A 12,660-nucleotide genomic window follows, 5' to 3' on the forward strand; every position below is an offset into this window, starting at 1 on the left:
TATGCATAACTATGAAAGAAAGCAATATACTGATCAATATGCCGAGTTATTCCAAATACTGGATGTCATGAAGAGGGTCAGGTGTATAAAGGCCCTCCCATAGGGCAGTACTAGTAGTGTTGAACAGGATTGGACATATAAAAGACCTCCCACTGGGAGGTCTTGGTAATATTCCACTAAGTTGTATCTGTGAACTAAACTGACCTCTGAAATGCACCTGTGAACTAAAATAACCCTGTGAACTTTGGGTGATTTCCAAATGCTGACATCAGTAGTAAACAGACTTGGGGGAATGTCTCACGTGACCATAGCCAACCAATAGGGAGAGATTTTTTAATTCTTGATTTGGCCGAATTCCACCATTAAGAAAAATATAGTGATAAGGGGTGGCAAACTTGGCAGGCAATGGCAATTAAAAACCGGAACTACTAAATAAGGTATAGAGATAAGGGTATAAAACGAGTGCGCGGGCAGACAGAAGATTCAGATGCAGTGCCCGGCATCTCGGCTTTATTGCTTTGAGTAGTAAAGTCTATATTCTGACACCTGGAACTCCGTCTCCCGAGCCTTATTAATTTGACTGAAGAAATTCATCATTAGCCCTAAGACACGACATGCGCAGTATCATCAGCTCCTCGGTTCTCGAATCGGACGCATCTGACAGAAACGGTTCTCAATTCAGTGTACGAATAAATGTCGAAATAATTCTTATATATTATTGTTCTGCATAGTTTGAAGAGAATTTTTTTTAATCTTTATCCCGGATATATATATATATATATATATATATATATATATATATATATATATATATATATATATATTTTTTTTTTTTTTTAATCATGAAGTGCTGCCAAAATCATACCCCCTATATTAAATGCTTATTATTAAATATAATCACTTGTGCTTTTTTGCAGATATTCTACAGGGTGAGATGTGTCTCCAGAATGAGGTTATTTGGCCCCTGACCCAGTTAACTTGATATCATCGGGGGGCGGTATGAATTCGGCAGCGCTGCCAAAATCAATTTATTTTTAACGCTTATGAAAATAGCCTGCTTATTCAGTCGAGTCTGTTTCTGTTTATTTGTAGCCACAGTAGCCTAGCCTGTATGTCACATTTATATCTATATTTTTATAAAAGCTCCCAAACAAAAGCATTAGGCTATTATATTTTTATGATAGGCTATGTGGAGCTAAACTCTCGAGATGAGACTATGACAGATAATATAAGTTATTAAATAAATACACGATTGTGATAGAAGCTGACGTCTGATTTCTTCAAGCGGTCATATTTACCATGTTTACTATAATGTCTTTTGCATCGCTTATAAATATTTCTGCCTTGTACAGTGATTAAAATCCACATTATATCAAGTTATTTCAAACACTCGCAGCTGACTGAAAGTGAGTTTTGAGCTCAACTTATTCAAAAAAAGTTTTTAATGCTGGTGTTAAAGCTGTTATCTTTCTGAAATGATCCTAGATCCTTCTCAAATGATCCGCAGCGCAGACGTTCTCCAGATGCGGAGAAACTCCGCCTTTGTTCTAGCCCCAGCTGGCCCGCTTTGGCCCAAGGTTTTTGTCGGGCCAAAAAACCCTGGCCGTTGGCCCCGAGGAAGCCCCGACAAGGCACGATCAAGCCCCGGAAGTGACAGTGGAAACGCGACTGGCCCTGGCACGCACTAGCATGGCCGGTTTAAGCTCGACAGTAGAAACGCGGCTACTGAGGGGCGGTATGAATTCAGCAGTGCTGCCAAAATCATACCCACTGTATTATGTGCTTATTATTGAATATAATCACTTGTGCTTTTTTGCAGATATTCAACAGGATGAGATGTGGCTCCAGAATGAGTTTTATGGTTCTCTGACCCAGTAAACTTGATATCATTGGGGGGCGGTATGAATTCGGCAGTGCTGCCAAAATCATACCCCCCTATATTACATGCTTATTATTGAATATAATCACTTGTGCTTTTTTGCAGATATTCTACAGAAGCGGTTCTCAATTCCAGTCCTCGCACCCCACTGCTCTGCATATTTCACACGTCTCTCTTTGTTAACACACCTGATTCATATAATCAGCTCGTTAGAGTGAACATATACGTACGCTTCGAACTGGAATCATGGCAAAATATCCTGTGATGTCCACTTCGCAAGGCACTTACGTTCGTATAGAACAAACGTCCAGAGCAGTGGGGCGCGAGGAATGGAAATGGAGAACTGCTGTTCTACAGGATGAGATGAGTCTCCAGAATGAGGTTATTGGACCCTGACCCAGTAAACTTGATATCATTGGGGCGGTTATGAATTCGGCAGTGCTGTCAAAATCATATCCCCTATTTTAAATGCTTATTATTGAATATAATCACTTGTGCTTTTTTGCAGATATTCTTCAGAATGAGATGTGTCTCCAGATAAATTTTATCAGTATCTGACTGCCATTGTGGTTAATGGTTTGCTATATCAGGACTATATATTTTTTTGCTAATCTGAACATATGGACAAAATGGAGTTCGAGCCTCAGTATTTGACTGGGAAGAGACATTTCCACTGGTCCATAAAGTTTCACCTTATCAACAAATCCCATGTATTGTCATTCCTGAGGGTCAGGCATGAGTGAATATAAAACTCCTAGGGACATCCAGTTGTGACATGTAATTGACTGGTAATGCATGAGCATTGAGACTTCTGACTCCTTCTCCACTGCAGCAAGGCCCTTGCCTTACCAGTCGAAGATGTTGCCATCACCAGTGACGTGACTGCATGGAACATGAATATTACTAACCAAACCTCTTTTTATGTTTATCATGTCAGTGTACAAACCCGATTCCAAAAACGTTGGGACACTGTACAAATTGTGAGTAAAAAAGGAATGGAATAATTTACAAATCTCATAAACTTATATTTTATTCAGAATAGAATATAGATAAGTTATCAAATGTTGAAAGTGAGACATTTTGAAATGTCATGCCAAATATTGGCTCATTTTGGATTTCACGAGAACTACACATTCCAAAAAAGTTGGGATAGGTAGCAATAATGCCGGAAAAGTTAAATGTACATATAAGGAACAACTGGAGGACCAATTTTCAACTTATTAGGTCAATTGGCAACATGATTGGGTTTAAAAAGAGCCTCTCAGAGTGGCAGTGTCTCTATTATATATAAGTCAAGATGGGCAGAGGATCACCAATTCCCCCAATGCTGCGGCGAAAAATAGTGGAGCAATATCAGAAAGGAGTTTCTCAGAGAAAAATTGAAGTTATCATCAACTACAGTGCATAATTTCATCCAAAGATTCAGAGAATCTAGAACAATTTCTGTATGTAAGGGTCAAGGTCGGAAAACCATACCAGTGATCTTCGGGCCCTTAGACGGCACTGCATCACATACAGGAATGCTACTGTAATGGAAATCACAACATGGGCTCAGGAATACTTCCGGAAAACATTGTCGGTGAACACAATCCACCGTGCCTTTAACTGTTGCCGGCTAAAACTCTATAGGTCAAAAAAGAAGCCATATCTAAACATGATCCAGAAGCGCAGGCATTTCCTCTTGGTCAAGGCTCATTTAAAATGGACTGTGGCAAAGTGGAAAACTGTTGTGTGGTCAGACGAATCAAAATTTGAAGTTCTTTTTGGAAAACTGGGACTGCATTTTAACCTGACTAAAGACGACAAGGACAACCCAAGTTGTTATCAGCACTCAGTTCAGAAGCCTGCATCTCTGATGGGTAAGGGTCTCTACACCAGATCAAGGAGCTCTTTTGCAAACAAATGAGGAATAACTGAAGGATAAACTAGTTCAACTGAATTAACAACGGCTTTGTGTGCCATTCCAAAGATTGCGCCTATGAGTGGCTAACAGCTAGCATCGAGCACAACAAGTTATTTGGCCATGTTAATTTTTTTTATATATATATATATATACACGAGTAAAGGGACTAGAGCTTAAGATCTTTGCCCGAACCCGACGGGACCCGATGGGTTCGGTCGGGTTCGATCTTAATTTATATCATCTTACGCTGGCTCGGGTCGGGCTCGGGCTTGCGCCCCGGTTTGCCAGGTAATCGAGCAGTCATGTGATGTGTTTCCATTAGCGCAAGAAACATGCGAAAATGGATGCTGAGTAGGTGTAACGGAGGCTTGCCTCTGGAGATTACGTTTTGGTTGCACCAGCAACTAATGCAAAGTCTGAGGTGTGGAAAAGTTTTGATGTGTTTATAATGAGAATAATGAGTGAATAATGACTATGACTATAACTATGACTTTATTGAGCATTGTCTTCTTTTCAGTGTCTGTTGTGTGAGATTTCAAAACACTGCAGTTTGTGATATCCGGTTCACGAACGAATCAATCGATGTAACCGGATCTTCTTGAACCAGTTCACCAAATCGAACTGAATTGTTTGAAATGGTTCGTGTCTCCAATAAGCATTAATCCACAAATGACTTAAGCGGTTAACTTTTTCAATGTGGCTGACAGTCCCTCTGAGCAGGGCCGTGCAGAGACCTTTGGAGGGGCAGGTGCTCAAAGTATAAAAGGGGCACATCACATACAGGAATGCTACTGTAATGGAAATCACAACATGGGCTCAGGAATACTTCCAGAAAACATTGTCGGTGAACACAATCCACCGTGCCTTTAACTGTTGCCGGCTAAAACTCTATAGGTCAAAAAAGAAGCCATATCTAAACATGATCCAGAAGCGCAGGCATTTCCTCTTGGTCAAGGCTCATTTAAAATGGACTGTGGCAAAGTGGAAAACTGTTGTGTGGTCAGACGAATCAAAATTTGAAGTTCTTTTTGGAAAACTGGGACTGCATTTTAACCTGACTAAAGACGACAAGGACAACCCAAGTTGTTATCAGCACTCAGTTCAGAAGCCTGCATCTCTGATGGGTAAGGGTCTCTACACCAGATCAAGGAGCTCTTTTGCAAACAAATGAGGAATAACTGAAGGATAAACTAGTTCAACTGAATTAACAACGGCTTTGTGTGCCATTCCAAAGATTGCGCCTATGAGTGGCTAACAGCTAGCATCGAGCACAACAAGTTATTTGGCCATGTTAATTTTTTTTATATATATATATATATATACACGAGTAAAGGGACTAGAGCTTAAGATCTTTGCCCGAACCCGACGGGACCCGATGGGTTCGGTCGGGTTCGATCTTAATTTATATCATCTTACGCTGGCTCGGGTCGGGCTCGGGCTTGCGCCCCGGTTTGCCAGGTAAACGAGCAGTCATGTGATGTGTTTCCATTAGCGCGAGAAACATGCGAAAATGGATGCTGAGTAGGTGTAACGGAGGCTTGCCTCTGGAGATTACGTTTTGGTTGCACCAGCAACTAATGCAAAGTCTGAGGTGTGGAAAAGTTTTGATGTGTTTATAATGAGAATAATGAGTGAATAATGACTATGACTATAACTATGACTTTATTGAGCATTGTCTTCTTTTCAGTGTCTGTTGTGTGAGATTTCAAAACACTGCAGTTTGTGATATCCGGTTCACGAACGAATCAATCGATGTAACCGGATCTTCTTGAACCAGTTCACCAAATCGAACTGAATTGTTTGAAATGGTTCGCGTCTCCAATAAGCATTAATCCACAAATGACTTAAGCGGTTAACTTTTTCAATGTGGCTGACAGTCCCTCTGAGCAGGGCCGTGCAGAGACCTTTGGAGGGGCAGGTGCTCAAAGTATAAAAGGGGCACATGGAATTAGGCTTTAAATGGCGCTGTTCAAAATTTCAATACAGCAATATATTGTGATGCATTCCTTGCTGATTCGTGTATCGATATGGATGATTATGTATTGATACAGCAGCAAATGCTTTGATGCAGTTTTGAAAAAGAAACAATAGAGAAGACAATTTTAAGTTTAAAATAATAATAGCTCTGGGATTAGAAACTGAAATGTCTTAAATTGTCCCAACCTGATGGCTTTTTCTTCTCTGTTCTACAGAATAATTAAGAACAGCGGTTATAGTAAAAACTATAGAAAACACTTGTGCCTCTACATTTTCCTCTTTCTCACCAGCCTCTGTCTCGTGGCTTGCTTTTACCTGCTCTTTCTGTTGCTTGTGCCTCTACATTTCCCTCTTTTTCTTCCTCTATCTCCATCTCCTCGTTTGATCTATTACTTTCCACTCTCTGTCCATCTAGGAACAAGGCGCAATTTACTATTTCAGCATTAATCTATTATTTTAACCATCACTACTACTCTTGCACCTAATCAATAAGTCCACCTTAAATATTGATACAAAACATTAAAAAACTGATACACTGGAATATAGTGATTAATATTATTATTACTAGGGATGCACGATCATGATTTTTCATGGCCGATTCCGATACCGATTTTTTTACAAGCAAACTGGCCGATTCCGATACCGATTTCCGATTTTTAAAAAATCTTTAAGCAACAAACAAGAAAGAAGGAAAGTGTGCATAAACAAGATGTTTATTTGGTATTTAATAGGCCAAACTGGCTTTTGGCTATTGAAAACAATAACCATAACCATCTGAAATTAACGGCAGTAACTGCACAGTAAGTAGACTACATTCAATACAAACATAGATGGTAAAAACATCAGCATTTAGCTTTTGTTTTTGAATTGTGTTGAAACTACATAGAACTGGCCTTAAATTAAAATATTAACTGTAACCATGTGAAATTAAAGGCTGCATAGTTAAACTGCATAGTTCTACAGTCCAAACACCACAATCAACACACATTCAGCATCAGCATTCAGTATTTTAGTTTTTAAATTTGGGTTTAAATTTAAAACAAGGTCTTTACCAGTGAGACTAAATAAAAGTATGCTATATAAATATTATTCCAAAATGTTCAAATCAAATAATGTTGGTGCGAATAAAACAAAGATGCAGTGTTTCATTCATCCAATTTAAAAAAAATTAAGGTAATGATTCACATCTATATTTTTTTACATGAGCCAATGAAAAATAAATAGCTACTGTCTCAAATGAAAAAATATAGATGTGAATCATTACCCTAATTTTTTTTAATTGGATGAATGACACACTTTCAGTGTGCTTCAGCATGGGATTTTAAAATCAAATTCAGTCTATATAATTTTAAGTTGAAATAAAAATAATCATCCTATACAGAACTGACGTTTACTTCTGGCTTTTCAAACATGTACTGTATGCAAGTTCTACTTTACAAAAAAAAAAAAAAAAAAAAAAATTCAGCTTTGTCACAGTTTAGTCCGTTTCATTTCTCATTCAACACGTGAGAAGCTGAGCTGAACATCCCTTCACTGTCTCTGTGTGTGCGGGGCGCGGACCGGTACAGATACACTCACGCAGCTTCAGTGAGCAGGAAAGGGACTCTTATTTTGTGCAGTTCGCTTCCTGTTATCTGTGCCTCAGGCATGTAACTTAGCGCTGCACTTCCAGTGCTGAACGGATGCCTGTGTCCTGCGCACAGATTTCGAAATACTTCACAGAAATGACATGATAGCGAATGGTTACAATGCAGTCTGTGCACGCGGGCGCACTTCCGGAAATATCGGCCTGAAAAAATACCAAAAAACGGCCGATTGCCGATCGCGTATTTTAAGCAAAAACCGTCCGGTTCCGATTTATGGCCGGTCAACCGGTGCATCCCTAATTATTACTGTTGTAGTTGTCTAAAATTGAACACTTCTTCATTCGAACCTATCGCTGTTTTCTTTTCTCCTCTCCTCTCTCTCGCTCCAGTTTTTCACAAGTTCATCAAACAACCGCAGTAAGAATATTTCATCAAGCACGGTGAGTAATGGCTTCTCCTGCTATTGTTATTTGCACCTCTTGCCACATGTACAGTTTATCTATCTCTGTCGCAGATGAGGGATTCACATGTGATAAATGCAGGGAAATAGTTAGGCTGACAGAGAAGATTTCAGAATTAGAGACAAGCATCCAAACTTTAATTGAGGACAGTAAGAATGTTAGGGCTTTAGATACGGCTTTGGATGCGTCTAGCTCAGGGATTCCTGTACATTGTCCGGTTCCGGCAACAGAGCCCCTGCAGCAGGGCAACTGGGTGACAGTGAGGCAGCATAGTCCTGGGTCAAAACACCGCTCTATGATCACTGATTATAATATAGATGTGCTCTGTTTGACTGAAACCTGGCTAAAACCTGATGATTACATTATTTTAAATGAATACACCCCCCAAGATTACTGTTATAATCATGAGCCGCGTCTAAAAGGCAAGGGGGGAGGTGTTGCTTCAATTTATAACAACGTTTTCAGGATTTCTCAGAGGGCAGGCTTCAAGTATAACTCGTTTGAAGTAATGGTGCTTCATATAACATTATCCAGAGAAACAAATGTTAATGATAAATCCCCTGTTATGTTTGTACTGGCTACTGTATACAGGCCACCAGGGCTCCATACAGACTTTATTAAAGAGTTTGGTGAATTTACATCCGAGTTAGTTCTGGCTGCAGATAAAGTTTTAATAGTTGGTGATTTTAATATCCATGTTGATAATGAAAAAGATGCATTGGGATCAGCATTTATAGACATTTTGAACTATATTGGGGTTAGACAACACGTTTCAGGACCTACTCATTGTCAAAATCATACTCTAGATTTAATACTGTCACATGGAATTGATGTTGATAGTGTTGAAATTATGCAGCCAAGTGATGATATCTCAGATCATTATTTAGTTTTGTGCAAACTTCATATAGCCTAAATTCTACTTCTTGTTACAAGTATGGTAGAACCATCACTTCTACCACAAAAGACTGCTTTTTAAGTTATCTTCCTGATGTATCCAAATTCCTTAGCATATCCAAAACCTCAGAACAACTTGATGATGTAACAAAAACTATGGACTCTCTCTTTTCTAGCACTTTAAATAAAGTTGCTCCTTTACGCTTAAGGAAGGTTAAGGAAAAAAGTTTGACATCATGGTATAATGAGCATACTCGCACCCTAAAGAGAGCAGCCCGAAAAATGGAGCGCAGCTGGAGGAAAACAAAACTAGAGGTAATTCTTTTGCATAGACTTGAACACTTTGTTGGCATTAATGTTAGTGCATTAACATGGTTTAAATCGTACTTATATGACCGCCATCAGTTCGTAGCAGTGAATGAAGATGTATCATATCGATCACAAGTGCAGTATGGAGTACCTCAAGGCTCAGTACTAGGGCCACTACTCTTCACGCTTTATATGTTACCCTTGGGAGATCTCATCAGGAAACATGGTGTTATCTATCACTGTTATGCTGATGATACTCAGCTCTATATTTCTTCGCTGCTCTGGTGAAACACACCAATTTGAAAAACTAATGGAATGCTGTAATGATATCAACCTTCATATTCATCCGGAAGAAGGAGGCGGGAACCGGCGGACAATCAAAAACATTTTAATAACAAAATAAACACAAAACAGCGCACCAGCCCCTCACGGACGACTGGTGCGCATAAAATAAAAACCAAAACACAACTAAAAGCCCAGGCCTGGTCCTCTCTCGTCCTTCACTGTCGTCGCTCCAGTTTTATATCCTTCCATCTCCTCCATGGGCCTCGAGACCGGTGGGACGAACAGGTGTAGTTCATCTCCAATCACTCCACCGGCCTCGCTCCCATGTCCCTCGGCCCCGCCCCACTCGTCACATACCCCCATCGCCCCTCGCAGGCCGGGGGGTACTCCCGAGACTGCGCTCTACTCCCCCCCCCCCCCCCTCCCTCCGGGGGGGCCGCTCCCGGGGACCTGCGGGAACCTGGGGGTAGGACAGGCGAGGCGAGAGAAAAGGAGATGGAAGGAGGAGCGACAGAGACGAGAGAGGGGAGAGAGGAAAAAAAAAAAAAAAAATTCCGGTTCCCAGACGCACCGCTGCTCGGCCCTCCACCAGCTGGGTGATCTCCTCCGCGGTGCCTGGCGGTGGCACTGGACGGCCCTCGGCGGACGGCACGACACTCCTCCGCCGCCCGGTGGACGGCGACGGCTCCTACGGTTTTGGGCAGCCGGCAGGAGTCCCCCGTTCCCTGCTCCTCCCCGTTCCGGCGGAGGCAGCAGGCTCCGGCCACCTGGCGAACGGCGCCGACTCCTCCGCTCCCTCACGGACGGCAGCCATCTCTCCACATCGTGGGCGGCCGGTAGCGAGCTCGCCCGTCCCCGGCAACTCGCTCCAGCCCACCGCCTCGAGCGTCCATGGCGGCACACTCCTCGCCTGCTCGATGGCACCGCGGATTCACCACAGCGGCGAGGGATCTTCAGCAGCGCGTCCCTCCTTCTCCCGGGCTTCGGCACCACTGTAATGATATCAACCTTCATATTCATCCGGAAGAAGGAGGCGGGAACCGGCGGACAATCAAAAACATTTTAATAACAAAATAAACACAAAACAGCGCACCAGCCCCTCACGGACGACTGGTGCGCATAAAATAAAAACCAAAACACAACTAAAAGCCCAGGCCTGGTCCTCTCTCGTCCTTCACTGTCGTCGCTCCAGTTTTATATCCTTCCATCTCCTCCATGGGCCTCGAGACCGGTGGGACGAACAGGTGTAGTTCATCTCCAATCACTCCCCCGGCCTCGCTCCCATGTCCCTCGGCCCCGCCCCACTCGTCACAAATGCATAGTCGATATAAAAAACTGGATGACGAGTTATTTCTTACTGCTAAATTCTGAAAAAACAGAGGTGTTAATTATAGGACCTAAAAAACTCTGCTTGTAATTACCTAGAACACTGTCTAAGACTTGATGGTTGCTCTGTCAATTCTTCGTCATCAGTTAGGAACCTAGGTGTGCTATTTGATCGCAATCTTTCAGAAAGCCACGTTTCTAGCATTTGAAAAAACTGCATTTTTCCATCTCAAAAATATATCTAAATTAAGGCCTATGCTCTCAATGTCAAATGCACAAATGTTAATCCATGCATTTATGACCTCAAGGTTAGATTATTGTAATGCTTTATTGGGTGGTTGTTCTGCACGCTTAGTAAACAAACTACAGCTAGTCCAAAATGCAGCAGCAAGAGTTCTTACTAGAACCAAGAAGTATGACCATATTAGCCCGGTCCTGTCAACACTGCACTGGCTCCCTATCAAACATCGTATAGATTTTAAAATATTGCTTATTACTTATAAAGCCCTGAATGGTTTAGCACCTCAGTATTTGAATGAGCTCCTTTTACATTATAATCCTCTACGTCCGCTACGTTCTCAAAACTCAGGCAATTTGATAATACCTAGAATATCAAAATCAACTGCGGGCGGCAGATCCTTTTCCTATTTGGCGCCTAAATTCTGGAATAACCTACCTAACATTGTTCGGGAGGCAGACACACTCTTGCAGTTTAAATCTAGATTAAAGACCCATCTCTTTAACCTGGCTAACACATAACATACTAATATGCTTTTAATATCCAAATCCGTTAAAGGATTTTTAGGCTGCATTAATTAGGTAAACCGGTACCGGGAACACTTCCCATAACACCCTATGTACTTGCTACATCATTAGAAGAATGGCATCTATGCTAATATTTGTCTGTTTCTCTCTTATTCCGAGGTCACTGTAGCCACCAGATCCAGTCTGTATCGCTAGTGAATGGATGCAAAACATAAAGCCACAGAATTGGAGCGCGGCTCTGGCAAACTGCTCAACCAACAGAAGAGCAGCCGCACCGACAAAATCTTGCACCAGGTTTAAATAACAGCCATAATGATCAGGAGCGCTCCAGTCACAGAACCTGCCAAAGAGAAAGAAACCAATACGCCCAAACCAACACAACTCAATCCTAAAATGCCCCCCTTAAAAATAATCCCACATCAAAACTAAAATAACAATTACTTATGTTATGTAGTTTGTGATGGGTCTCCTGCTTCCCCGCTACGGCCGGCCAGTGGCTGGAGCTGTACCGCTAAATCGTGTGCACCTGTTGCTTGTTATCTCTCCTTATTTAAGTTTGGTGTTGAATGTGTTTAGGAGGGAAATTTCCTCCTTATTTTGTAATGGGTTACTTTCTTATTTTGTAAGTATTTTTCCTTTGTGTTTTCCGATGAAACTGCCAAAAACCTGTCAGAGCTCAGTCTAATTATTCAGTTTAAATAAAAGATTAATTAGTAATTTGATTTTCACTGCGTCCTCCTTTTTGTCATGACTTGAGCTGTTTGTGACATAGTTCAATTGATATTAATTAAACTTGCATGAGGAATAAATAACTGGATAACTTGACTGTCTTGTACGAAAAGAAGTCTGGAGAAGGACGCGATAAAAGTGCTGGCATATAGGTGAATTACTGATGTAAGTATAATCAAATATTTTACTGTTTGTATAAAGTGATTTAGCTTGGCTAACTAGCTAAAATGCACTGGGAGGGTAATGTCTAAAACTGGTCAGTAAACAAGCTGTCATTGAACTAACGCTAACCTATAACAAAACAATGTAACAAATGAGAAATGATGTGCTCTTCAGAAAACGCCCGGTTAAAATGGTAGTCTGTTTCTGTAATTCTCTGTAGGAAATAGGTGACATCTGTGAGAGAGACCTTATGTGTCTTGCATCATATTTGCTATTCAGTGGCAAATGTCCAGCTGGATGCAACACTAAATTTCCAGCTGGAGGCAACACTAAAGGTGGCCATACACGGTGCAATCCTGAAGGTCAGAACCAATGTTGCCAAAC

The sequence above is a fragment of the Carassius carassius genome, chromosome 5, assembly GCF_963082965.1.
Source record: "Carassius carassius chromosome 5, fCarCar2.1, whole genome shotgun sequence".
In the NCBI taxonomy this organism is placed as follows: Eukaryota; Metazoa; Chordata; class Actinopteri; order Cypriniformes; family Cyprinidae; genus Carassius; species Carassius carassius.